This window comes from Opisthocomus hoazin, chromosome 4 (assembly GCF_030867145.1).
Source record: "Opisthocomus hoazin isolate bOpiHoa1 chromosome 4, bOpiHoa1.hap1, whole genome shotgun sequence".
NCBI lineage: Eukaryota > Metazoa > Chordata > Aves > Opisthocomiformes > Opisthocomidae > Opisthocomus > Opisthocomus hoazin.
In genome coordinates, this window is record NC_134417.1 from 63,108,513 (window position 1) to 63,135,988 (window position 27,476).

The window sequence follows — 27,476 nt, forward strand, 5'->3', positions numbered from 1 at the left end:
ATATCAAAGTAATCCCTGCAAGTATTAATGTTAATAAACATAGATATTGATGAATATCAAGGCCTTCTTTTTCACTCTGCCTCTATATGTGCTGAAGAGTAGAAAATCAATCACAAATGTCATTTAGTTTCTAGTCACTCTAATAATTAAATAACAGCATTGTCCCACCTCTCTGATGCACTATTCGTAAGTGCAGAGTGTACTTCTGTTAAGAAAGATGATAGATCTGGTAGCTCATTTACATTTGACAAGTATTTCCCAAGGCATAAAGCTCCTAGCAGAGACAGAGAATTCAAAATTTTGTACTTCAAATGTAAAAGCAGTAGAAGTACTGGAAGAATAAAATTATTTTTAAATACCAGTTGCAAGTATCATGGTGAGATGGCACTTTCACTCTTGTTTAATGAAGAAAACATAAAAGTCAGTGAGAAGGAATAGACTGAAGCTATTTTGACTTAACATCAAAGTTTTACATATGAGGATCGTATGACTTATTGCCCTCAGTCTGATATGAACATGAATAGGAATTCCACGAATGGTTTTACATTAGCATATGGCTCCATTCCTGCAATAAGCCTAGACAGATAGATTCACTGCATAGACAGCCTTAAATAAGTCACTGGCTCTCTACACAGTCATCTATTTGTACAGAGATCATTGCAAAATCAGGACCTCTATGCTTAAAAAAAATCCAGGTTGAGAGCATGTATTGTTGGCAATACATGTTTCTTCCTTGCTCAAAAAACATGACTGAAAAGGCAACATTACAAGTGAGATAACACTATGTAGAAAGTTTAATATTACATGAATACCTGATTTTCTGTGCCAGCTGCAGCTTCAGTATTCTGAGGCTTCACGAATACTGTTCATCAGAGATCAGACAGGAAAAACTGGGGGGTTTTGTCTTCCTGTGAACCAGGCATCCGGAGTCTGTCAAGTAAAAGAGATGGTATGGAGCATATCTAATTTTTGAGGAGCTTACACTCACATAAATCTTTCTATCATAACTCTCATTTACAGCAAACACCACACAAAGTATTCCTAGAACATAAAAAGGGAAACTGCTTCAAAAGACACATAGGATTTCTGCAGATAAGAAATCTAGATCATGATCTTCATCAAATAAAATAATTGATGATGGCATTTGTAGGATAGCTTCAGTGAATACTTTTTCACAAGATGTGCTTACTAATGACTCTGTTTATTAAAAAAAATTTGGAAAAAAGTTCATATTTATTAAATGCATCAGGAGTTTCAAACATTATATGTACTCTAAAATCCATTTGGTAATTGTTGCAATTTTAAAACCACATTTCCCAATTTTGGGGTTCTAAACCACTATACTTTGAAAATAATCAGAAAGTACATTCATGGAAGACTAGCCAAATGCTAGCTTGTGTGAAGTGTCTAAAAAACCCTAGTAGTGTACACTTTAACCTCTTATAAGTAGGAAAGCTAGTTCTAGAACACAGAACAGGAAAGTGAAATTACTGTCTCATACTTGTTTAACCATTTCTAAAGAGTATCCACTAATTTACTGACTTACTTTTATTCTGTGATATGTTCATAACGGTTACTGGGAAAAGATCATATAAAATTTCTTCTTTAATATTTAAAAATGGGCTAAGGATATGTTATTTAATGTTCCTTATGTAATGAGACATTAGATCCAAGATAATTCATTTGTACAAAAAGAAAAGAAATGAAAAAAGAGAGGGGAAAAAAACAGAAGAGATAAACTTATTCAAATGAGAAAAATTAAAATGTAATATTCCAGAGTTTCACTGACTCAGTGCAATTCCAGTAATGATATTACTGCTGTTCTTTAATTTCAGAATTTGTGTATAATCCTGATAAATCCATTTATGTGACACACCATAAGTCATAAAGCAACATAGAGTACTGCTGTAACTGGACATGAGATATCACTCTGCTAGGAATGGCTCGTGTTACACAAGCACACAGATACTCAGCCAGTTATGATACAAATATTGTTGGAAGGTTGAAGAACCATCTCTGAGAGTGCTTGGTTTCTGACTTTTTCTTCATTTTCAACATGCCCCAGCATGTAAGGAGCCCTCTGGATGAAAACAAAGCCCACGAGCCCTTCCCCACCATGTGCACTTCAGTCAAGTAGCAATTCCAAAATATTTAATTACCAAAAGCATCATCTGGTCTGAAAAAAATAAGGATGTCTCAAATACAGACAGTTTAGTTTTCCTCTTTTCTGAATCAGATACGTTTCCTAAAGTAGAACACATGGATTATAGCATGATGCAAGGGAAATTCTTCGTGGCTGCATATTCAAAGAAAAAAAAATATGTTAAATACTTTTATAAAAGCATCCTTCATAGTTTAAGTTGCTTAATAGAAGTTTAAGCGTTAGCAGTAAATCCTAAAGAAGACTACGCCATTTTCATACTTAATTGCATGCATATCGCTAAATTAGTGTATCACTAGAATGGGAGCTTATATCTAGTAAGCAAAGCATCTGTTAAAATTGCAATTTATCTCTGCAAAATACTCTGATTGCAATTGAAACTGACAAATCTGGAAAGGTAAAGACATATTTATAGTGTCACATTTAAGTCTAACTTGACATATGAGGTTTACTGATATCAGCATAAAATGTGAAGTATTTCCTGATGATGTCTTCACATTTAGGAAAGCAGATAAATAGTTCTGACGTCTGCATGGGTATTGTCTCGTCTCAGATATCCCAGTGAGATCTTACTAACTTAATGCTAAACTTAATTTAATACACACCATTATTGTCAGGCTTAGTAGGCAATATCTAGTACATAGAATTGAAGCTCACCTCTTTCAACACTTGAACACTCTGTGTGAATCAGGAAAGATCTTTATTAAAACACCTGATGAAAATTAACAAATGAAAAATATGCAGCAATTTGCTAATGAAAATTGTATCTCTTGCAACTAGCTTTACAAATTCTTTCTAAAAACAACAACAATATTAAATAGTATGGAAATACTATTGCATTGAATTCTATTGAACTGCAAACCTATGATTGAAATATTAGGATTGAACGTATGGAAGAGTGTAAGAGGGGTGGAGCAAAAATCCGGGAACAGAAAACATGTTCAATTGTGCTGAGTCATATAAAGGAACATTGATTTAAGGTGAATAAAATTATCAACTGTGAACTTGTCTATGACTGTTGTGTTAGTGCCTGTGCAGTTCTACTACAGTGAAGTTCCTGAACTATTATAAAGCTGTGGTACTCTTCAGGTTACAAATATCACTGATTCAAGTCTCATATTGGACAATGACTGGATGACTTTTGAAATGTACAGATGTTAAAAACCAGAGATGGTTAAAAGGGCAAACCATTTTACATGGTAAAATCTAGAAAAAGACAGTTCTTAAGAATCCTGTTAAGGTAATTTTTTTGTATGAAAATCTAGACAAAAACAAATAATTTTTAGCTTGCTTTCTTTTCCTCTCTCTTCCTTCATTTCCCCTTTCTCTCCGTAACTTTTTAAGCTGAAACAAAAATAATACAAAATGTGTTCCTAAGTTTCTGTTAAAAAAAACCCCACATTTTTAAAAAATGAAATAACCTGGACATTTCCAACAGCTTTTGGCCATTTCCCTCCTGTCATTGGTTCTTCTCAGTGAAAATTAGAATGCATTTAAGAAGAATAAACGAGCAAAACCCAACAACAAGCTCCTAGGTTTGAATCCAATAAGTTTTATACTGTTAAGTATTATACCACTATCAGTGAAACCAGATTTAAATCTATTGTTTTTAGTCAGTTAACTATAAAAAAAAAGCACTCAAGGTTCCACAGCTAGACTATAAACTCACTGAAAACTATCTGTACTTTCTACATTCTCTGTTCTACTGCTAGTTTAAACCTGTACTAGTACAGGATACTGAGCTGATAGCAGTAATTCCTACGAAGTAACATGAGAAAATGAAGAGGGGACTTCACAAGGATTAATGTTTTCTGTTTACCTCTGCTCATAGCTCTTCCGGCCTCCTTTCAGATGGAACACATTCTTTGACAGTGTGCAGGAATCAAATATGACAAAAAGCAAGTCCTAGCTGAATAACTGACTTTGAAGGAAGATGTCCATCACACTGAACACATTTTCAATAAGAAGAGCTCTATGTGAACTCTCACTCAAGGCCACACTAACTTTGCTTTGCAGATACACCAAAGTTGCAGCAGAAGAGAAAGTAAGCAGAAGATCTTCTGTATGACAATGTAATAATAGTTGGAGGTACAGGTTCTACAGGTTCTTCTGTAATTTCTTGCATTTGCATACAGTAAGAACAAATGGAAAAATGTTCAGCACAAAGTTTTAATCCAAGCTGTTAGATTTTTGCCTCTAGGCTGTGTGACAGCCAAGTGGAAAACTCTTAGGAGACAGACAGAGAATAGGAAGCATTAACCAGAAGTCAGTGTATTATAATCCATTATCCTGTTTCAGATCAAGACAAAACAGACCAACATTCAGAAGGCAACATGGAACAAGTTTAAACAAAGCAGCACTAGGATATTACCTCCCAAGATCTCCCCTGTTTTAAATAAAGCAGGAGGAAGCGAGTTGAGAAATGTTAGTCAGAAATGCCAATAAAACCATGACTGCCAAAAATTTAAAAGATTCCTTTTACTATAAGAATTCTTCGAATTTTTGCACCTTTTGAAGAGCAGGCTAGTCTAAATCTGGGAAAAGGGAACCAAGTCATCTGTGCCAGAACAGTAAGTCAATGTAATTGTATAGTAAAGCAATAAATAGTAATAAAGATCATAATACAAAAATTACATGTGAAGAAGAGTATGAAACTATTATAAGAGCAGTGTTCTTTCCCTGTTTTTTAAAGAGACATCTTACAATGCTACTATGGGTATCTATTACTGAGGAATACTACAGTAGTTTCGTTTTAATGAGAAAACAGTAAGAGTCTGAATTCTAACAAATGCATGATAAAAGATGATATGTCTTGAAAATTTAACGGCCATGTTTTTTCTTTCACTTAAAGTCTTGAATGTTTGATCTTATATTAATTCGTTATGCACCCCCTAGATTCCAATAGCTGTTCAAAGTTTCATTGTCCTGTCTTTACCTAATTATGCCCACACTTAAAGGTGGACACAAATAAGTATTGCTTGTGAGACATTTGACGTAGGCTGATCCATAGAGCTTTATAAAATAGAATAAAATCATAGAATGCTTTGGTTTGGGAGGCACTTTTAGAGGTCATCTAGTCCAACCCCCTGCAATCAGCAGGAACATCTTCAATCAGATCAAGTTGCTGAGAGCCCTGTCCAACCTGACCTTGAATGTTTCCAGGGATGGGGCCTCCACTACCTCTCTGAGCAACCCGTTCCAGTGTTTCACCAGCCTCACTGTAAAAAATGTCTTCCTTATATCTAGTCTAAATCTACCCTCCCCTAGCTTAAAATCATTACTCCTTGTCCTGTCACAACAGGCCTTACTAAAAAGATTATCCCCATCTTTCTTCTAAGCCCCCTTTAAGTAGTGAAAGGCTGCAATAAGGTCTCCCTGCAGCCTTCTCTTCACCAGGCTGAACAGCCCCAAATCTCTCAGCTTGTCCTCAGAGAGAGGTGTTCCATCCCTCTGATCGTTTTTGTTGCCCTCCTCTGGACCTGCTCCAACAGTTCTGTATCCTTCTTGTGTTGAGAGCTCCAGAGCCGGACACAGGACTCCAGATGAGGTCCCACCAGCGCAGAGTGGCAGATTCACCTCCCTCGACCTGCTGGCCACACTTCTTTTGATGCAGCCCAGGATACAGTCAGCCTTCTGGGCTGTGAGTGCACTTTGGTGGCTCACGTCCATTTAGCTATGGCCAACTGCAGTCTGCACAGAAGGTTTTGGACACACCAGTTATCTACAAAAACTTTCAATGCTTTTGACAAGGTCTATCTAATTATCACTGAAGCTCTTCTGGTTTGCTTACGTTATGTGTCTAGGGATTAACCATAAAGTGACTTTGTTTCATTTGATTTCTTTCCTAACACCACGAGACAGTGCAATAAAAAAAAAAAGGAGGAGAAACATGGGCAAAACCAACCTTGTACCCTTTATCTACCTGTCTTCTTCCAGAACCTCCTTGTCCCTGGAGTTGGCAGATGGCACATATTGGCATAGGGAACGCTTGCTTTTGCAGATTTGTTCTCCATGCACGAAACAATACTCTCTTTTTGACTCCAATTCTGGCATAACCTAGACTTTCCTTCATTGTTACTTTAGCTTTTGACATGAGACATCTCAGATGTTTGCAAACTTACACATTGTCACAGTGTTTACTTGTCTTACAATTTTTTCATTCTTTTTCTAACATGGTGGCTTTGAAACATATTTATTAGGAAATGGAACTTGTCCTATTACACCAACGAGACTGAGACAGATACTTTTTTTCAATATGAGTTAGGTTTTTTGTCATCATCAACATCAGATCTGGCAATGGTGGATCTTGGGCCCAAGTCTACAAAAAGGAATCAGAAAATGCAGGGAGAATCACACTATCATTTTAAGCCATGCATTTAAACAGCAGTTCTCTGATGTTAAACATGGGTCAAGCAAATAATAAGTCCAGTCATGTTTGCTGACATAATTCTCAGTCCCAGTGAGACTATCCTATGAGATTATTCTACAGCTCACAAACCCTCTGTCCTGCCTGGCATTCTGGAACTGATGAGGCAACCCAGTGGATGAAAATTAATTAGTACCATGCTTGTTATAGGAAAAGTATTTTGCTCCTGAAGACAATGTGACATGATAAGAAAGTATGGCTTTTTGAATATGCTTTTGGAGTAATATCTTGATGGTTATATGTTGGCAGTGAAAGTTGATCCATACTGGGATTCTCCAGAGTGCCATTTCACCTAGATTGCCTACAAATATGTCCTGAGATCTGCAAGATTTGGACAGCTCTGGAGTTTCCCCCACACTGTACCAATCAAGTCACTCTTATCTTGTCCCAGAAGCGATCCAAAGATCAGGCACCATTGAAAATTACAGAATTTTACCTATGGAAATTCACAGGGGTACGCTTGCAGGAGTGTAAATGCAATCATTGGGACACAAAAGACTATATCTGAATCACTTTGCTTTCTTGTTGTTTCTGTAGAACATTATCAAGTATTCTGTACTTAATCTACAGCAATTATATCTATCATACTCACTAGACAGGTTGCTCAGTGTCTTCTTACTAGTACATTCACAGGGTCCAATTTTTGGACAGCAGATACAAGGATATTACTTGCTTCAGTAGGTGGACATGGCGATCAAGACTAAAATTTTCTTTGGGAAGGAAAACAAAACAATGAAGGACAGATTAGAACTGCTGAGCGAATCTAAGGTATTCTGTACAGGCAAGGATGCCTAGACACTCTTCAGAGTTAAACGTGTCTCAAGAAAGTGTCTTTCATAGAAAAAGTAATAGAACCTCCTAAAGGGTCTCCTGCATTTTTTGAGAGAGTTTGTGGTGGAAAGAATCTACAGAACCATTAAGCAGTGCCTATCACCACCATCAAGAGAAACAACTGACACGACTTTTTTCTGAGTACACCAGCCTGTCAAGGCATACCAATCCAAACCTAATAGGATTAAGCTACTAAGTCAAAGCTTTAAAACCACATGGTAGAATTCCTGATAAAAGCCTTAAAAGATGTATTAGTGTGAGAGGGCTAAAACTGCTATCATGAATAGCTTGATAAATAAGACTACATGAGTTCTTTGTTTTCTTCAGTTAAACAACATGTGTTTTCTTAACCATGTAGTGAAGATGAACTATAAATACTAGGAAAATCTGCTATGGTCAAATCCATTAAGTTTGAACACATATACCTAGGGGGTTATTGATTGTCTCTTAGACTGTCTTTCAAAGCTGATCATTAAATTTTTTACTTAGGAAATGTATCCCACTTAACATGTTGGACTGATTCAGGATTTTGCAGACCTTACAGTCATTCAATTAGAACCATTTAACACAAAGAGGCTTTTAAAGAAAAAGAACTGTATAAGATTATGTGCTCCAAATTCTAATCCTATTATTTAAAATTCCTCATAGGAAAGATTTATTCTTACTGTCTCAGCAAAACCCTATTAATAAAACACTTTATTTGGAAAAAAATACATAAAAATAAATTGCTTTGCCATCCCACCTAGAATTAAAGCCTGAGGAACCAATATTCCTGTGTTTTATGTGTGTTGTAGTCTGATAGCCATTTTTCTTTTATGCTGCTGGAGTATGTTTTGAAAGCTTTTTGAACTATTAACCCTGAAAAACAGGCCTTTGACTTCTGATACTGCCCAAGGAACCTGATCTCCTCCAGATTTAATATATAGATTTACAAGGTGCTACAATATAGAGTCCTGTTCAAAGAAAAGTAATGTAAAAAAATTTGTCAATATTCTACCTAGACCAGCTAATAAAGAAAAAATCACTGTTAGAAAGTGTTCCTTAAATGGAGTGTTATAATGGATAGAGAGTCAGATCACATCCACCTTGAACCTGAACAGAACAGAGAAAAGCATTCTGTTCCTCTTTGGATTGTTTTGAAGTAGTTTGTGTTGTCCATGGCATCTACCTGGGAACAAAGAATCAGTTCCATTTAAAATTAATTTTATGTGAATGAATATATCTCAGTGTGTTTTCACACCGTCCAGGTCATTTCCTCACCCATAAACCTCCAATATACGCAATTCAGATACTAACCTTCTTTCCTGCACGTGTCCAGCCAAGAACATCTTGCCGAGAGTCCGAAAGACTATTGCTTTCAATAAGTGCATGGATGTAGAAACTTCACAAGATTCAGTAAGGTACACATCATGCTGGCAAGGGCTAAAAAAAAGCAGGAGAATGAGGGCATGCGGAGAGGGGAAGAATGGAGGTGATGGAGAATTGTTAGCTACCTGCTAATGCTTACTAGTCATCCACCTTTACTGCTTAGACTTACAAACAGCTTCTAAACCACAGGAAAGACACATTATTTAAAGAACACAATGCCTTCATCAAAAACTATTTTCTTTCTTTATTCAAGAAGAGAGGTTCTCATGAATCACACAACACGGTGTCCATCTAACCAGCAAGGCTAATGCTGAAATGAAAAAGAGCTTGGTACTTTTCAGTTCCAGACTTTTCAAAGAGCAGATTCGCCCTGTATGAAATCTAAGGAGCACATACAGTAAATAAAAGACTAACAGCCTTTCAAAATCACGTATGTCCCATTAGGGAAAATCGCAACATTGCAGTTCTAACCTCAGGTTCTGTTTATCCATAGACTATCTAAAGCACCACTGCCTGGAGATTACAAAAGCTACAGATCCAGGCTTCACTATGACTCTTACATGCAATTTGTCTGAACTTTTTTCCACTTACTCAGTAGGCCTCACAATATATTTTCAGGTTTGCTAGAGGGGCTTTTCTTCTTCCTGCCATGCACTTCACTGGAGACCATTGCAGATCAGCCTCTTTCAATCCTTTATTTAATTAATGAATTGTCTGGATTTTACTTATCTGTAGCAACATATGGGCATCATCTCCAATTGTAACATAATCTCAGACCTATCAGCTGAAAGACCTATGTCACAACTTGTGCAGGGCATAGGCCGGATCCATCCCAGTCAGTTGAAAAATTCAACTATGCTTTATTTCTTCCTCTTGTTGCTCTTAATTTCACCGCTGTTATTCATTTTCTTGTTTAAAAAGATCTTCATCCACTATTTTAATCAACACAAAGGGAAATTAATAGAAAATACAAAGTCTCAAACACTTGTTGAGAGCTCCAGACTCAATCTCCAAATAATAAGAACTCGTGTCAGTTTTAACCTCTTAAATTTCTATAAGCATCATGATTTTAAAAAAATTTATAAACAACTAAAAATAAAGATTTTCAATAGTAAAGGTAAAAAAGTAATTCTGCCATTCAAATTTTTAATTTATTCTTACATTTGCGCACAAAAAGTAGTTCAGTAGAAACCTATTATATTTGGTCAATTTTCCTGTCTTCCTAACGTGATATGCTTCTGTAATTCTTAGATGGTTAAAACCAGTTGTGATTGTTAAGCTTCAGTAAAACCGTGTGACTTGATATTAAGTCAGCACTTACAGTTGTGTGTAAATACAAAAACAGCTAGATAACTGGTCCTATATTTTCATAAGCCTCAAAAATAGACCATTTTTGTAACTAGTGATATTATTTGAACTAGAAACTTCTTGAAAATAAAGTTAGAGTAGTTTGATTCTAAATATTCTCTCCACAATTCAGAAAGGTGACATACCTTATCGTTTCACTTAGGTGGAATAAATTAACAATGTAGAAAGCGTCAAATCATCTAAATATGCAAAAGGATTAAGAAACAGTAGAGTGTATCTGTATACCTGACAGGTATAACTGGGTAGAGATCAAAGGAAGACTGCAATGGTTTTGAACTTAAATGTAGAAAAATCACAGGATTATCTATATTTGATTTAACTCCCATGCTGTTCTGAGATGTGTAGAGGAGTATGCTTTTTAACAGAAAATAGAATAACTCCACACCCATTACTTCTTTATGCCACTGATAATTTATTTAACTGCTAGCTTTTCACCATCTATTGCATAAATACTATGCTATACTTGCAAAGTGTTTGCTTGTCAAATTATTGAACAAACACGAGCATGTCGCTGAATTTCTCTTTCAAGAATATCTACTGTCTTAAAATGATGCCCAGAAAACACAGAAATACAAAAGAGTATGTGAAAAAAGCAAGGAAAGGGAACCTATGAATGTAGCTGATAATTTTGTAATTGATTTTGCTTGATACGTCTTATGTCCTAGATTAAATTGTACAACGATATTTGAAAACTATAGCACTGTGGGACATTGCTGTATTCTTGTTGCCATAAATCATTGTGTTTTAATACAACTGAAAACTCCTTAGACCCTCCATATAGAGAAAATTTTCTATGACAAATGTACAGTACAAGATCTATAATTTTACACTTGGCTTCTAATAGAAAAACTTTGGTATTATCATTGGATTAGCATTAGATTAATTTTCCAGTTCTTATTCTATTCTGTAGGAATTCATGTAGCCTAGGTACTTCATAGGTACCACTGATGTGCCACCTATTCTTAGTAAATTAAGATCAGGCCTTATATCTTCTTCTGTCTTCTGTAACAGTACTCTGTGTGTTCCATTACTTCAATATTTGACATTCACTTTTTAAAGTAATTTATTTGACATATACTTTGTAGTTAAGAATCTTTGGGCCAGTCTCACATTAAAAGGTCAGTGTTTATCTGTCAGAGACATCATAGTTGTAACTGTTGGACTTCTGGTCTCCATGCTGGATTAGCCTAAGCAGACAGAGCCCCAGGCAGGAAGGCATGGACACAGAGTCTGAGGACAAATCCACTGGGGGAGAAACTAGACACTGGATCAGCCTGTGTAAGGAAAGCACGAGAGAGGATAAAATACATTTTTTCCTTTTCATTGAGCATTTTGTAGTGCTTACGTGGCCTAGTGAAGTGTTGTGCAAAAATACTCAAGTACTACAAAAACAAACCATGCAGTCAGTGCATCACTCCACTTAGGCTAACACGATACCCAGAGAAAGGGTTACCATGAACATTTCTGCATGGCATGTTCTGGTGCAAGGTCATACCAGCTGAGCAGATGTAGTATCACATCCACAGTTAAAATATCAGACTTCATCTAGATATATCATTACATTTTCACTATAGAAGAAAACTTGTCTCTCATAACACATCTATGACACTACATAAAGCACAAGGACAGAGGGGCAAAGTTGGATCATCAGGGCCCTCTCAAAGCCAAGAGCTTTGTTAGCAGACTGCTTTCCTGCATTGTGCTGACCAGTCTCTACAAGCTTTCCCCCTGGGCAATGCTCAGGCACAGCTGGGATTGCGTATGCTAAAGACAGTTGTCAGTACAGAAGAGGAAAGGCCAAGTTTGGGCTCCTTTCTCTCTGTATAATCCTCCAGCAGTATTCTAGTAGGATTTAATATGTTAAACATCCCCATATGTTGGCGTGCCACGTCCAAGAGCATACAACACATATTCTGAGTTTCACACAATCCTCACGTTATTTCATGCTATTGATACTTTAAAATTACTCCCTCCACCCAAATGTACATTATAATTTTGTCCTGGGCTACTGAGGCCTGGAAGAAACACAGGGCCAAATACTATGTATATCAGAGAATGATCTCTGTTTTATTAGAAGTACAGAAATAATGCCAGATACCAGTGTTCAGTAATTATTTGCTCTTTTACTTGGTATCATTTATAAGTACAATAATGTAATACATGTAGGTCAGCCAGACAATATTTTCTGGGTGTATGCACTTAGAAGTCCAGTTACGGGATTTAGAAAAAGGAATTTACTAAGTGGCTTTTGAAATGATTGTAAGAATTAATGAAAAATCTTTTTACCACTATTTAAAGAATAGTCCTTCACCCTTTCTCTGATCTTTTGCTGGCACACATATAATACATCTATCCGATAAAGAAAATAATCTCTAAATATTTTTGAAAACATTTTGTCATGAAGCACAACACAGAGAACATGGTACTCAGGAATGCCTGTTCTTTGATGGGATGGCACAGAGGTGAGACTGTGTACAGCTGTATGCTTTTTATGATAAGGAACTTAAAATGGTTCAGCTAACTTTTTCTTCAGAATATCTACTGTGGCATGCAGCAGATCAGGGGCTCATGTAGGGCTGGGGAAAACAGGGTAAATCTGAAGTATAGTGTTTATATCGGTAAGCATCCCAGAACTCGAGTATATCACAACATACAGGTGTCACTCAACAGCATGACAGCAGTGACAGCACGTTATGACACCCTTTCTGTAAAGCTGTATCCAGTGATAATGAAAATGCTTAGTATCAGGTGCCATTATTTAAAGGATTATAGCTCATCTCCACTGCTACTAGACAAAAATCTCTGATGGTACGATACTTGGCACTAATTCTGATAGCTTGTTGTTACTGTTTTTAACTATGAAAGGCACATAATGAGTGAATGAGGGCACCAGCTGTGTATGCAAGCTGACAGAACATCCCTTTTTCTGAGAGTATTTTGGAAATCCTACCAGTTTTCACAGGAGTGTTTGTATCACTTTTGTCAAGGAGAAATTCCTGGGTAAAGCCAGAGAATAAGTGAGACTGTGACTCTAAAATATCAGTTTAATTGCCAGATCACTGTCAGATGACAAACTTAAACCCCAGCTTCCCATACACTAGGGGAGTGCTTTGTATTTTATACTCTTCCATAATGGTATTCTTTCTGTAACCTCCTGTTTGTAGCCACTATATTTTTCCATAATTAATGTAGGGAGACATTTCCTTCAGCAGGCCAAGTCCTACCAACTGAACTATAGTCTTTTTCTCTGATTTTTCCTGTCAAAAAAATCTAAGGCTAAGCATAACACAGACCAAGAATATCTGAAAGGTCACACACATTTGTAGAGTAGAAGCACTGTCACCCATGCTCTCCATTCCTCATTTCTGGAGCCTGGGGTTGAGCCTGTCACTTTCGGCAGGCCTCACTCAGGGCCTCTGTCCTTCTGCTGACGTTCAGGCCATGACTTCACAAAGCTCAGTGGTGACATGGCATGGATTTACACTAATTTTACTTGGAGTTCGGCATGTCTGGAAGCAGGACATTTGAAGCATTGCAGCCCTAAGCATTTGGATGCAATAATGTTTGAGAAAAAATCACCAAATTATGTCTTCAGTGACATACTAAAGTTTGAAATTGCTGTTTTCTTAGTACAAGCATCCTAAAAGCTACACTACAAACAAGGGAAATGTCTTACCTGATGTTCTTTGGGTCTGTAGCTTCCAAAAGCACAGCGATAAAGGAAGGAATGGTTGGATTCTCACAAAATTAATACACTATCTGGGGCATCTGAACTATATAGCGTAGCTTTTCTAAGAGAAAAAGAACAGAAAATAAAACCAACTCATTCTGTTACTTATAGGCAATTTATTATCTTCAAAGAAAATATGACAATTGTAATTTTCTGTCTGAACTAGATACTGTAAGAGAACTTAAGTTTTGTATCAAGCCAGCAACATGCAATTCATTTGGCATATGCTAGAATGACATTCAAATGATTGAATGGATAAAGAACTCATAATCTGCCATCCATCTTCCATCATACTTATTTACGGACTCAACTAAGACTCTGATAAATTTTGAAATATTGTGCAATCAGTATCGTACAGTATCAAATTTCTGATAGGCTAAACTGAAATCAAAATAAAACCATTCCCTTCACAGAAACAGACTGTCAAATTTTAGTACACCATATAAAAAAAATAATTTTCAGAAGCCAATACCAAATTTTCCATAATTTTGACACACTTCTTAACTACAAAATAAACTGATTTCCACTATTTGTCTGTTTATTTTTATATCAGAAATTCAGACACAAAACAAGCTTTGAATAGCTCTCTACTTGAGAAAAATGTAGCCTATTAATACATAGCAACGTTACCTGACTGTATCACAAGGATGGCTGAACAGTCCATTTCATCAGCCAAGGTGACCTTGCCAGCCGCCTGTCTATAGAGACAGGTGGTAGTTACTTACTCCCAAGGCCTGCCTTTCCCTTCCACATTTTGTGGCTGGAAGCATTTTGGACATGATAAACATCCCTCTTTCTCTCTCTCAAGGTTTGATATTAATAAGGTTATATTAAAAACTCTCTGCTACTTTCACACAGCCCATGTTTTTTAATAACCTCCCCAGCATTCAGTCAGTGAGGGAAATTGGAATCTCTCAGTGTTCAACCAGAGGCTGACCAGAGGGAACGTGCATACCTAACCTATACTTTCTAATATATAACTTATTAAATCACATTATCTGGAGTAGTGAGATGTGCTTGTAGCGACATTAACCTTACCACAAGGTTAGCTACTGCACTGTGACCAGAGGTCTATCGGAAGTAATTTGTCTTGTTTTGACCTGTCATGAGATCACTTAATAGGAAACTAAATAGCCCACAAAGCTTAGCACATTTTCAGACTATTCAGCTGTTTGTGGTCACAGCAATATAGCATTATGTCTGAGACAATGCCTTCTAGGCACTTCACTTGCTCACTCTTTGGTGTGCTTTGATCTTCACTTTGGTATGTATTTATACATGTCTTATTCCCCCAGACCTTGAAGAGGCATGAAACTTGTTTCTAAAACAAAAGTGGAAAATGTTTTGCGATTACTTTAACTGATTTTGTCTGAGATCTAACAGATGGACACACAAAACATACTTAACATTTGAAGCTGACCAACTGGAAGACCTTGGGAAGGGAGTGAAGGACTCTTTGATTATTCATTTTCACAAGACTCATAAAGAAACAGAGACAGTAGCAATCCAGACAATCAGAACCAACAATGGTAGAGGCAGAAATGGCATCACATCCTTCTATTTATAAGCAAAGCACAACTGAAAATTTGCCATCGTTAAATAAAGAAGAAAGTTTACTGGCAATCAGTTACTGTGTTCTCAACTCTGACAGACTGTATGAATCTATCTACAATGAAAGAATCTTTTTTTCGTCCTTCTTAACTAGGATAACTGCTGCTATACAATGACTGTCTAAGACTGTTGTAGATCAACAGTATCAATTTAACCCTAAGAATATTGCAGAGCAGATAGTGACCACCCTTGCTTTTCCAATCTTCTGTTCTCAGCCATAAGTCTTTTTCCTTAGCAACTGAATTACTAACAAAGAAAGGAGTAATTCTGCACCTGTCCCATTGCTACCCTCTGTGTTAAGGCCATCAGTGAAGAATGCAGTGTAATTTCCTATAGCAAACCCCTTGAGCAATTCAGTTTCTCATGTAACCTTTTCCTATGCTATTTTGAAAAGCATTACCATTAGGAACCAGGAAAAGAGTAGCAGCTTTCTCACTGGTAAAACTTGCATAACATTGCTAAAATCTAACCACGGAAAAACTGACAAGATTAACATTTGTCAAGCAGAAGCTAGATCTGTACTGGTAAAGTGAACACAAGCAGGGCATGTGTTCAAGATACTGAAGGGCCATTGCTCATATGATTAAATTTTTGGAACAGTCTTTGGCATGCTTATGATTCACAACTGCACTTTCCCAAACAATTCCCAGATGGCAGTTCTCAGGTAATGTTTCCAAAAAGCAGCAGAGACGAAACCATGCCATTTTGGCATACTTCTCTAGCATAGTCCCTAGGCGTTATACCACCAGTGTCACACCTGCACACTCTCACATCAGCTCCCCAGCAAAGTAGAAGGCATGGCATTGTGATATTAAAAAATGTCCCATTTCTGATATCTCTCATTTTTCAAGATGACCAAGGTGTCTCACCCAGGAAAGAGGTATGTTTACTATCACCCAAAATGAGATGGGGAAGATGAGAGGAGGATCTGACTCTGACTGAATCACCTTCACTAGCTATGCCGATCTTGTGGTTGGAGACTACCACACAGCCACTACCACATGCAGGAGTACGTTTAAAAGTCAAAACTGCCTTACTCAGAGCATGAGACTGACAAAGTCGTTAGTTCAGCATAATAGGAGCGAATTTCCATCATACCTCTCACTCTCCACAACTGAGCCAGAGGCACACAGAAGCTGCAGTTCTGCCTCCCCCTCTCCTTGTCCAGCTGAAGCATTTTTGAATCTGAATATCCATGCAGAAGTGCTGAGATAAACATGAGCATTTCATCAGCCTTCCAGCATCTAGCCTGGCAGGAGCAACTATCGGTTGCTGAGCAGACATCCAATTGATCTCTGGTCTGCTCTTGCCAGGTACAAGGGCCAGAAGGATACACACCAAGTACTTCTCAAAGATTTTTTTCATGTATTTAAATATAATGCTTATATAAATAAAGCTTGTACATATTCAGAATTGTGTTGTAGTTTTGTAAAAAGAAGTCACTAAGACTATTGGCTGCTATGATAAGAGCTGTTTAAGAGTGTCAGGATGGCACTTGTCATAAGTATGGATGGTGGGAGCTTTGATTTTGTGAGTTTGTGTGATAAGGGAAAATATTTTGTAAAACTCCACGTCTCTAAAGTCTGGAGGCAGAAAATGGAGAGATGTTGTTGAAAGACATAACAGATGTGATACAGAGAGACAACACAGGAGCTGTGGAAAACTGCTAAAAATCAGACAGTGAGAGTTTAAAGTGTAGTGGCTGGAGGAAAGAGGATGGGCTGTGCGTACCTGATGGAAGTTGATTGGCAGTGTGTAGTACAGGCAGGGGACGCAGAGACAAGAAAAACCCAGAGAGCTCTGAGAGTAGGACTGTTTTGCAAATGCTGTGGAAGTGAGGATGACTAGAGAGAATCAGGATCTATATTGTAGTGGTTTGTGGCCCATGATGCATCAGCAACACTGTTGGCGAATAGGATTCCTCACTGTATGGTCTGTTTACTGGTATAAGTGACCTCCAACATAACTCTGCCTGCTGCAGACTTGCAAACCGAAACCTGTTGCCTACTGAGCAGTAAGAGTCCATAACAGCAAGACTACAGAGACTGCAGCCATCTTCTCCACGGTGATGGGCTTGTAGAATATGGTACTTTGGTGCTGGATGACAGGTGCCACGTTGTGTGGAAAGGGAAACTGGGGTCTAACCAAAGGTTCAGTGTCTTATGCATATCAGAGTACAATCTGCCCTGTAACGTGAAGCTTGACCTCAACTTTCTTTCCAGGACCAATGCCTAAGCTCTGCTTTCTGCCGTTGACTTGAGCTGAAATGTCTGCATGCCATCGAGACTTGCTTTCTTTACAGAGTTAACTAGGTATTTGACCTACATGGTGTGAAGACTATCAGCTCTCCTAGCTGCAGTTTGAAGGAAAAAGTACCCCAGCATGTTCCTGAGGAGGTACCAAAAGCTGTCTGCTATAAGAAGCAGGGCTTCAGGTTCCTGAACATCCTGAAATGGACTGGTAGCAGCTGCAGACAACATATAGTGGCAATTTGTCATACAGAGAATGTAAATCTGAAGGCATAGGTCATAGGGCTTTTTTTACATACTTTATTATATATTTTTATATTTATAAGGCATAGGAAAGTGATATTCATCTGGAAGATGAAAGGAAGAAAGGCATGTATGATAGCCAAAAGTGTGGTTGACTAGGCACAAAAACCTGTGGGACACATTCTTTTCCATTACCTTTGCTACCTAACCTGCCACTGGCAGAAGGACTTTCTCATGAGCTTACTATTGTAGATGTGGGCTGTACCATATCATCCCTCTTCTGTGACAGAGGGTGCACCCTGGCATGTTCAGTTTAGTAGTACAGTTATAGACAAAGGACCCAAGTGCCTTTCCCTCGTCTATGGAAGGAACCCTAAGGAAAACTGAGAGAGTAGCATGTCTGTATGAGTTGCCTTTCAATAGATATGATCTTTGAAGAGATAGAGTGGTATAGGAAGAATGATAGATTTCAGACGCCATCCTGATACACAGAACTGACTGAATCCAGGCAGTCATCTTTGTCCATTAGTCTTTTTAGTTCTTTTTAGAGCACCCTGTATGTTAAAGACCTGAGCAAAATTACAATTCTGCACACTTTGGAGTGCAGAATTCTCCGATTTTGAGGGAAAATATAGTCACAGGCTTCTGATAAACTTTATAGAAAGACAGAAAGAAGGAAAGAGAAACAGCACAAGCACAGTGTGTGAGTTACAGAAGAAAGCAGTCACAATACCACAGGCCTCAAGGAAGAATTAAGTGGAACAGAGTCACAGTGGAAGAGATCTGGTGGCACCTCCTTGGGGTGTGTCCTCTCTACACCCACAACGAATGGTTAGACGAAAAGGGTCTGAACAACCCCATAAACAGGTACAGGGAACATTTCTGCAAAATGCAGCACACAGATGGAGAGAACCTAGCAAAATAAAAATGTCTTTTCTTTCTTTTTCCGTTCTATAGTTATCTTATCTTGGTCTCACTTATGATCATTTTTTCACCATGCTTTCTCTGCGGTGATGAATATCAGCAAAACAATTCAATTTTCTTGCAATCACTTTTCCAAGCGCATCTCAGGGAGGTTAAATTCTTTTAGCCGTGTGTGTCATTGAGTGCAGCAGCTGTCTTTATTTGAGTTATACCACAGGGCAGATGGCCTTTTTCCAAATCACCCCATATATATTTGACATATCATGGAGACATTCCTCACATGCTATGAAAAGTAAGAACTTAGCATATTGAGTACAATTTTGCATCTTATTTTTCACAGTAAAAGAGTTTACCCTCCACTCTTATAATTTCTCATCTGTTTTCTTTAATCAGAAATTTAACCTGCTACCCAGAACATTTGGGTTTGAATTTAGGACAAAAATTGTTACTGGAACACAAGCTTATCCGTAGTGTTATTTATACAGTGGTCTGTACTTACCCAGGGCAAAATACAGAAAGCAAACCAAGAAGAAAAAGCAGCCTAGAAAAACATTCATCAACAGAAAATTATGTACAGCCTTACAGAGGATGAAGATGGAATAGAAGGTCAATGAAGTGATAATTTATACCAATGAAAGATAAACCCCATTGAGATTACAGAAGTATGAGGTTTCTGTAAACCATATCTAATGCTTACAAGTGTGCCAAAGGGTTTTCCTTGTATAAAAAAGAGAGTTCTATCACTGTCTGCAGCAGTGTGTAGTCTAGCTATTTCCAGTAATAGGAATCATGCTGTGAAAGGCAAACTTTGAATGAGACATAAAAATCTGGCCATGGCTCTTGGCTGGGATGGAAGATGAATAGCAGCATATTTGGCTGTGATTTCTACACAGTACGCCAAATTTTAGACTATAATATTCTTATGTACTCCCTAGAACAGATTCAGAATTAATTTGAAGGGAAAAGAATTGTACAGATATGCAACAGCTTGATGTCATATGACAAGATACTGTATCCCAATGTAACTATCTTTAATCTGCCACTGGCTTTCACTTTCTGAACTGAATTTCACAGAAGCAACAAGAGCACATGGGGCATAAATTGTTCATCCAAATGAAAAACTGAAGTTAGAAGCCAACCAGAAAGTTTTAAGAAATCTTCTTGGATTTACTGATTTGCTAACTAAACCGTTTCTGAGTCTTTTTAAAATGTTTGCACTTAAAAGTATTTCAACTTACATTTATAAAAATGTTAAGAAAATCATCAAAATTACAATGAACTAAGATAAAAATTTATTTTCCAGTCAAAGTTTTCTAGATCTACTTTCTAGACATTTTCTAGAGCTATTTTCTGCAGTTCATCTATCCTGCCTCAGACGTTATCTTTATGATCAAAATTGCACCCTGCAACGTGTATTTCTTTCTGTTGACTAAATATAAAAGTTCAGATATTTTTACCTCCATTTGGTGAAATTAATTTCTCTCTCTCTGACTTTCAAATAGAGATAAATTACAAAAAAAGGACATAAACACACTAGTAAATGTAATTAGTCTTTTCTTGATATACAAGTTATCAGAGAAGTTTCAGTCTTTTTCTGTTTAAGAGCCCAAGAAAAATTCTCAGCAGAGCTCTGGACCCCTGTGTAGCAAATATAAACCTACTGACAATAAAGTATTGCTCAGTAAGGTTCTACAGACCTTTTGTCTGGACATATATACAGACCACAGACAGAAAACTGTTGTATTAGATAGAAGGAGAAGTCATATAAAAACTATATCACAATGAAATACACAATCCAGCTCAAAAAGCATAATTTGGAATGTGATAAGCTCATAGTATTGACATACAATAGGAATAAGCCTTCAAAGTCTGAATACACTGTGAATTTGTTCCCATATGTGCATAAGAGACAGGTGAATAACGGAATAGTGAAGTCATTATGCTACTAAAAATAAATAGTGTCTGAGAATGTAAGTTAGTCACTCAGCAGTATTTGAAATACAAACATGGGACTATGGGGAACTGACTATGTTCAACAAACTAAGAATAATAACTACTACTGCTTCACTGGTGCTGCATCAAATCCACCATCTCATGTAAAGTATAAGTAAAATGAATGAAAAAGAAAAAACAGTGAAGAGATAATCCTTCACATGGCATTTAAAGAGCACCCTGTTCTGCATCCATTGTTTGCAGTAAATACAGAGACATTCTGATAGCCTCACACATGTTGAATGGGACCCACAGAGCTCCTAAATGACCCTTACGCATTACTGTGTTACTCAGTGTGAGTGAATAGCATAATCTCATTCTTTGGACTCAGAGAGAAGGAAAGAGGATTCTTTGAGAACACAGTAATATGATTAACACCAGCATGTCCACATGTATCTGCTTATTTTGCAGAACAAACTTCCAAAGCAGTATATTTCTGTATGAGCTGATAGAGTCTGATAAAATCTGAGATTGTTACAAATAACCAGAGAACGCTATGAAGAAACCAACAGCAATTTCTGCTCAGAAGCCTCATATGAAGGCAAAGAACAGGAAAAATTCTTAAGGAGAATAGATATATTATCAACTTTTTCCCTTAGTGCACTGTACACCTTGGATCCTCTGCAGATTTTAAATTCCTCTGTGAGACAAGCAAACTAGAGGCCTACAGTTAAACGGCATGAATTCTCTTCCTCCTCACCTATGCTAAATACCATTGATTCAGCTTTTTTCCAGCCAAGACTAGCATTTACCAAATGGCAAAAACGATGATAATTATATAGCATATATTTTTCCATAAATATACACCATATATTTTTACTTACTATACACATTAAATATCATAATTTGCAACATTTACACATCTCTTAGCAGAAATAATTGTACATTTAGTCTGACCTGATGCCATGGATGAGTTCAGAGTACAAGTGTTCATTACATTCGTTTTCAGCTCCATGCAGACAACCATATTAAAGTACCGCTGAGGATAAACTAACATCTGCTGCCATTCTTTGAAGCTGCATTACCTCAGGCGCAGCTTCACAGTGACACTGCTGGCAGATTAAAGCTCGACTTTATCCAGCCAAGCTTCAAGTCTAGGAAAACAAGACTGTGCACGCTTGTCCATGTGCACATCTTCTCTGGGTCTTATGATAGGATATATTGTATTATAATAGCTAAGAAAATCACTGATTTCTAATCACTGGCACTCATCATATCTGTAAAATGTCACTCAAGATTAATAACCCTGGCGGTGTTTTCATATTAACCTCTCCAAAGAAATGATGTTTTTTAGTAATTTTTTGTATCTATATTTTTTTCCAGAAACATTGCTAGTTTTAATTAATAATAATGAAAAAGGAAAAGGATAAAATCCTTGCCTGAAGGAGAATTTAAAGTTAATGGCTTTTTAAAAATTATTGGTTATTTTCTTACAAGACCCAGAGGAAATATATTTCAAGAATATTTGTGGTTGAGTTACTTGGGTTTGATTTTTTTTTGTCAGCACATTGTTTACATTTCTTCAGAGTATCAAAATCATTTACAGCTGCTTGTGTATCTCTGTGTTTGTGGTGCACATGCACTCTGATTTTCTGTATGTAATTTTGTGCGTGTGTGTGTAGTCAGCTTCTGTACAGTTTTACAAAACCATAGTCAATTTTCTTACAGTTACAATTTTTCAGACAGAAATGGAACTCATAGCTGAGACAATCACGAACAAGCAATGATTTCTGAGGACTATCTTCCTCAAATAGGATTAAAATTACTGATGGCATACTAAGTTCACGCATCTCCATATCTTCGAGTGTCAGCTCTGCTCTGTGTCCTCAGTGGTGTGGCTGCTCATTTATGTTGAGATTGTGGATTATGGCCTCTATTTGAAGCTTTATAGCCAAAGTGGGGCTAAAGAACACTTGGCTAAGTGAGAACATATAATGGTATAGGATGTGTACGTTTGCTCAAAATTAGGAGTTATCTTGCCTTCAGGGCATCTTATAAACTGATGCTAACCATAGAAAGAATTACATAAAACTCAAAGCAACACCCATAAATATAAAAAAACCTTTAAGAATGTTCAAACACTCAGAAAAAAAGGAACAGTAGGATTAAGGCCAACTGAATCTTTATCCTCAGTGCCTGGATATGAGGTGGGAAATGGCTAGCACAGGTGAAAGATATTTGATTTAGTACCTTGCACCAGACCATTCACAACAACCAGAAATATTGTTTCAATGAAAAACCTTGCTCAGTTCCACCCACATGTGTGATTGTATGTATGGGGTTCTTTATGTATATACTGTGTGTAGAGTCTGCAGGCTGGACATAGACTTCAGCCTCAGAGGACAGGATATAGCTGCAAATAAATCTTTACTGACCATACTTAATTTTTCAAGACAAGGACAGTCAACAGTAAAACTCCTGACTCTGACAATCCTTGAGTAAGATATCAAGTCATGAAAGCATTTCAAGACATCAAGATCAGAAAGCTTTCCCTAACTTCTCAGTGAAATTAATGTGGGTTTTCTTATTTTTGAATAGGGGAAAACCAAATGTATTCTAACATACCCTTTGCTGTCCCTCATGTCAACTAAGAACCATGTAAAATGAAGCATTTCAAGGTAAAATCTTCAGGTAGCAAATGCTGTCTATGGGAGATTTTAATCAAAATGGATACTTCTTTGGTAAGATTAGAAGCATCAGAAAAATACACATTTTAACAAAAAAAGGTCAAATAAATCAAAGTATAGGCAAAGTACCTGCTCAGTCTATATCTGTTGACAGCTCAGCCTCTATCTGTGATCATCCAAAGATAAAAGGACTCCCACACAGTTGTGTATCATGGTGTCTTCCATTAGAAGATAGTTTAGTGAACAACTTATCAAATCAAGCTTGGTTCTGGGAGCCCAGGGTAATCACAATAATAATAATATATATAAATTACAACTCACAAGGTCAGAATAACCAGCTGAAAGCTCTGCTAAGTTTGAATTACTCACCTGCCTTTAGGTGGAAGTGAATTTACTGTGCTGGTTATGTTTCAGCTCTGTAGTTCTGAGTTTAATGGAATGAGTGTGCCAGTGGTTAGCAAATGAGAAATGTTACTTGCCTTCCCCATATGATACAAGTTAGAGAAGAAGTGTTCAACCTGCTCCATGAAGAGCCTCATCCAACATTTTTCAGAAGCCAACAGCCACACAAACCAGCTTGCATATCACTAGCAGCCCCGACAAGGGGAACTGTGGGAACAGGCCACAGAGCTCCCCTGGATCCCACTGTCTTGTTGAAAAAGAAGCTGGTGTACAGGTGACCCGTTGCTGCTTTGTACTGCAACAGCCCCTCTGACTTGCCTCTCCTGTTCTGAGTAATATGGATAACGCTGCAACATTCTTGGCAGTCATTTGACCTGACTTCGAAGAAATAACTGAACCGTTCAGACACATCTGGTTCAAGAGACATTGTTTGGACTGTTAGTCTCCTCCATTTGACTGCAAGGATAATTTACTTTTGTTCTGCTGTGAAACTTGCAAGAAAAAGTTATGTAAGAATCAAATTCTGAAGTTCTCATTTTACTAAAATGCACACAAAAAGCGCTTGTGGATTATTTCTGTTATTTGCAGTACTAAATTCTGTATTCTGAGAGTATAAGCCTCATAATAAAGGAAAAAATACTATCTTTTAAAATACATAAATACAAAATAATTGTAGTTTAAAATTTTTGAGAAACATTTCAGGATCTCCAAAGTAAATTCTGGCTGTGCAGGTAGGATGAAGCAGATGCTTATTCTCAAGCATGGTATAGATCTCTAAGTCAAGACACTCTTCCTAGGTGGAAACATAATCTTGAAGCATTTAGTTGGATCATCCAGTGTGAGGATGCTATACACCATTATTGATTTGTACAAGCCTTAAAAGCACTTCAGAGAGCAATCAGGTCCTTTTCCCGCCTTTCCAGCCTCTGCCTCTCTTCCTGTTCTCCTCTTCCCACAGTGCATCAAGACAGTCTTTCTCATTATTATTTTGTTTCTTTTAAAGAAATTGGGATCTTTATGAAATGCACACACAGCCCTCATGTTTTTACACTTCTTTAATCTTTATGATGGCAGAGGAGCAATTTCCACTTCAAATCTTAAGTCAATAATTAGTGAACAGAACAAACACCACAGCCTTAGACAAGGAGATTTAGTGACTTCATCCCTACAGGAAATGAATCAGCATGATTTGTTTGCTGAATCTCTATAATGTTCTTGCGGTACCTAAAATCAAAAGACAAAGGCAGCAGGGAACCCTTATTGATGTGTGTGTATACGTATCCATATATTCACACATAAAAATGTACAAGGCAAAAGTGAAGGGCTTTACTTTTCATGTCTCAGAGCATTGATTATTCTAGCATGCTGAATAATTTGAGTGAATACGCTTTTTAGTTCCGCTCTGGGATTTGGAAGAAGGTGAGATATTAATATCTTATACAGTTCAAGTCTAACACTGATTAAGCATGACACCTCACCCCTCTCCTCACATTATTTACCCTCTGCATTTGAAAATTACCAAGTCTCTGTTGCTGCCTCACAGGTTGTAGACAGGGCCAGCTGTTAAAGGGACATTGACATTTCATATAGGTCATCCTCTGGCAATGAAAGTGTGAAAATTCTTAACTTAGTGATTTCAAACAGAAGAAATGAACTGAGCTATAAATCTGGGGGGTTTCTGCTAACCATTGCCTTAAAAGAATTCTCATTATAGTACAAATGACAAAGGTGTCAGAGGCTTCTAATAGATTAATACTTGGACTATAAATCTATGCATACGGCCACAGGACAGCTTTTCCTGTTCACTGGTGATAGACCTATAATAAAGTTCCAAGAGACACTGAGAAGAAGCAGATGTTGTCATAATACAGTAAACTCCATACGGTAGATCCTCTTCATTTAAAGCACGCTCTTTCTAAACACAACTTCAGTTCTTTGATATCAGCAACAACTCCTAAGCAATGGAGACAAATGTACAGAAATGATGGAAAACATTACAGAATGACCTCATAAAGTGATGAAGTTCTGTGTTTAGAATAAATTGTAAATTTTGCCCAGCCTACTTCTTGAAAATCAGCAAGATGAAGAGATTTTCACTAGATGTCTGCTGTGAAATGTGCTTGAAACTGCCATACACAGTTGAGCCAATGGCCAACCATCTTTTACAAGTATGATCCTAATGGACAAGATGGCTAAATGAGAGGGTGCTGAGAGTTTGCATTTTCTAGATAGGTAAAACTTTTGGATCTTGTAACACTTTTTTTTTTTTGTGCAGAGGCAAAACCATCCTGAATTCAGGAAGGATCATTGTAATTGGAAAGTTCCATTTCAGACAGCAACAAGTGCAAAGCAAGAGTTCTGTATCATCATCTTGCTACACATAAGAAATGTGAGGGAGAAAGAACAGTTAGAGTTAAGATTTGATTGAAAGAAGTTGTTAAAATGTAAGGACTTTTCTTTTTCCATCTTTGCCACACAACCCAATCTCTGACACTGTCAAAAGTGGAAATGCAAGGAAGACTGCAAATATTTTGCAAATGCTTCCCTGAATATTATAATAATCTCTAAAATTTGAAGCTCAGTCTCCTGAAACCACATGCAGATTCATCACAAGTAGTGTCTCTCAATGGATTTCCTTCTCGTAATGCTACCCAACACCTCCTTGAACCAGTGTAACTACCACATAACCAAATAGTATGAATAAACAGATTCTTGGATAAACACATAGTCTAAATTGGCTATACATACACCACATGCTGATGATGGAAAATATCACCTAATTTCTAAAAATCTGATCTTTCATTTCTCCATTTCTTTGTAGCTATTAAAGTGTGTTCTGTAGTTAAACTAATTTGTGTTTCTCAATAATTTGGTCTTTTAAAATGAAGGTGCTATAAAAGCAAATACTTTCTCCCTAAATTGTTGATGACAAGAAAAAAGAACCCCACAAATTTGTCCCTAAATTTTAAATTGAGCAAAACTTTGCATGTTATGACTTGTTTTCAATTAGACTTTTCTATCTGTCGTTGCAGAGTGCTAAAATACATTTGGATCTTAAAAAAAGTTTCATAAATTTATTATTATTAAAAATATTTTTAAAACTACATTTCAGTGAAAAGCAATAGATGATACTGAAGGACCTACCACATTTCAGTCCTTTCTATCATTTTTACTGATTCAGTAGATGACTCACATTCACTCTGATGTACAGCACTGGGATGAACATAATTTTTTTTTTAGCAAGTAATCTAAGATATTTTCATTAGCATGTACAGAAATTATGCATTAGCTAGCGATAAAGACAGAAATCTTCTACTAAATCCAGCCAAGTGACAAAATAAATGCTACTGTTTTAAACCTGTTATTCAAAGGCTTAATATTATTCTGTAATGAGTTGAATGCATTTTTTGTGCATAATTCATAACAGAGGTAAATTGCATTTATCTGCTCATCGACATTAAAGATAGATGTTTCTCCATTTTGATCTTTAATTTCCTGCTTATTTTTAAATATTTAATAGGTTAAATGCATTTTAAAATCAGTC

General features: G+C 37.0%; 1 long non-coding RNA gene across 9 annotated transcripts in view; it reads right to left on the reverse strand.

Annotated features, from left to right (window-relative positions):
• Positions 1–27,476, reverse strand: part of LOC142361177 (uncharacterized) — a 257,031-nt gene that overhangs the window by 125,580 nt on the left and 103,975 nt on the right. For all 9 annotated transcript variants that reach the window (XR_012763758.1, XR_012763762.1, XR_012763763.1 and 6 more), the window contains exons 3-7: positions 13,831–13,945; positions 8,715–8,840; positions 7,180–7,297; positions 2,160–2,296; positions 813–930 (exon numbers count right to left, since the gene is read on the reverse strand). This is a non-coding gene — a long non-coding RNA (uncharacterized LOC142361177). The remainder of the gene's footprint in view (positions 1–812; positions 931–2,159; positions 2,297–7,179; positions 7,298–8,714; positions 8,841–13,830; positions 13,946–27,476) is intronic.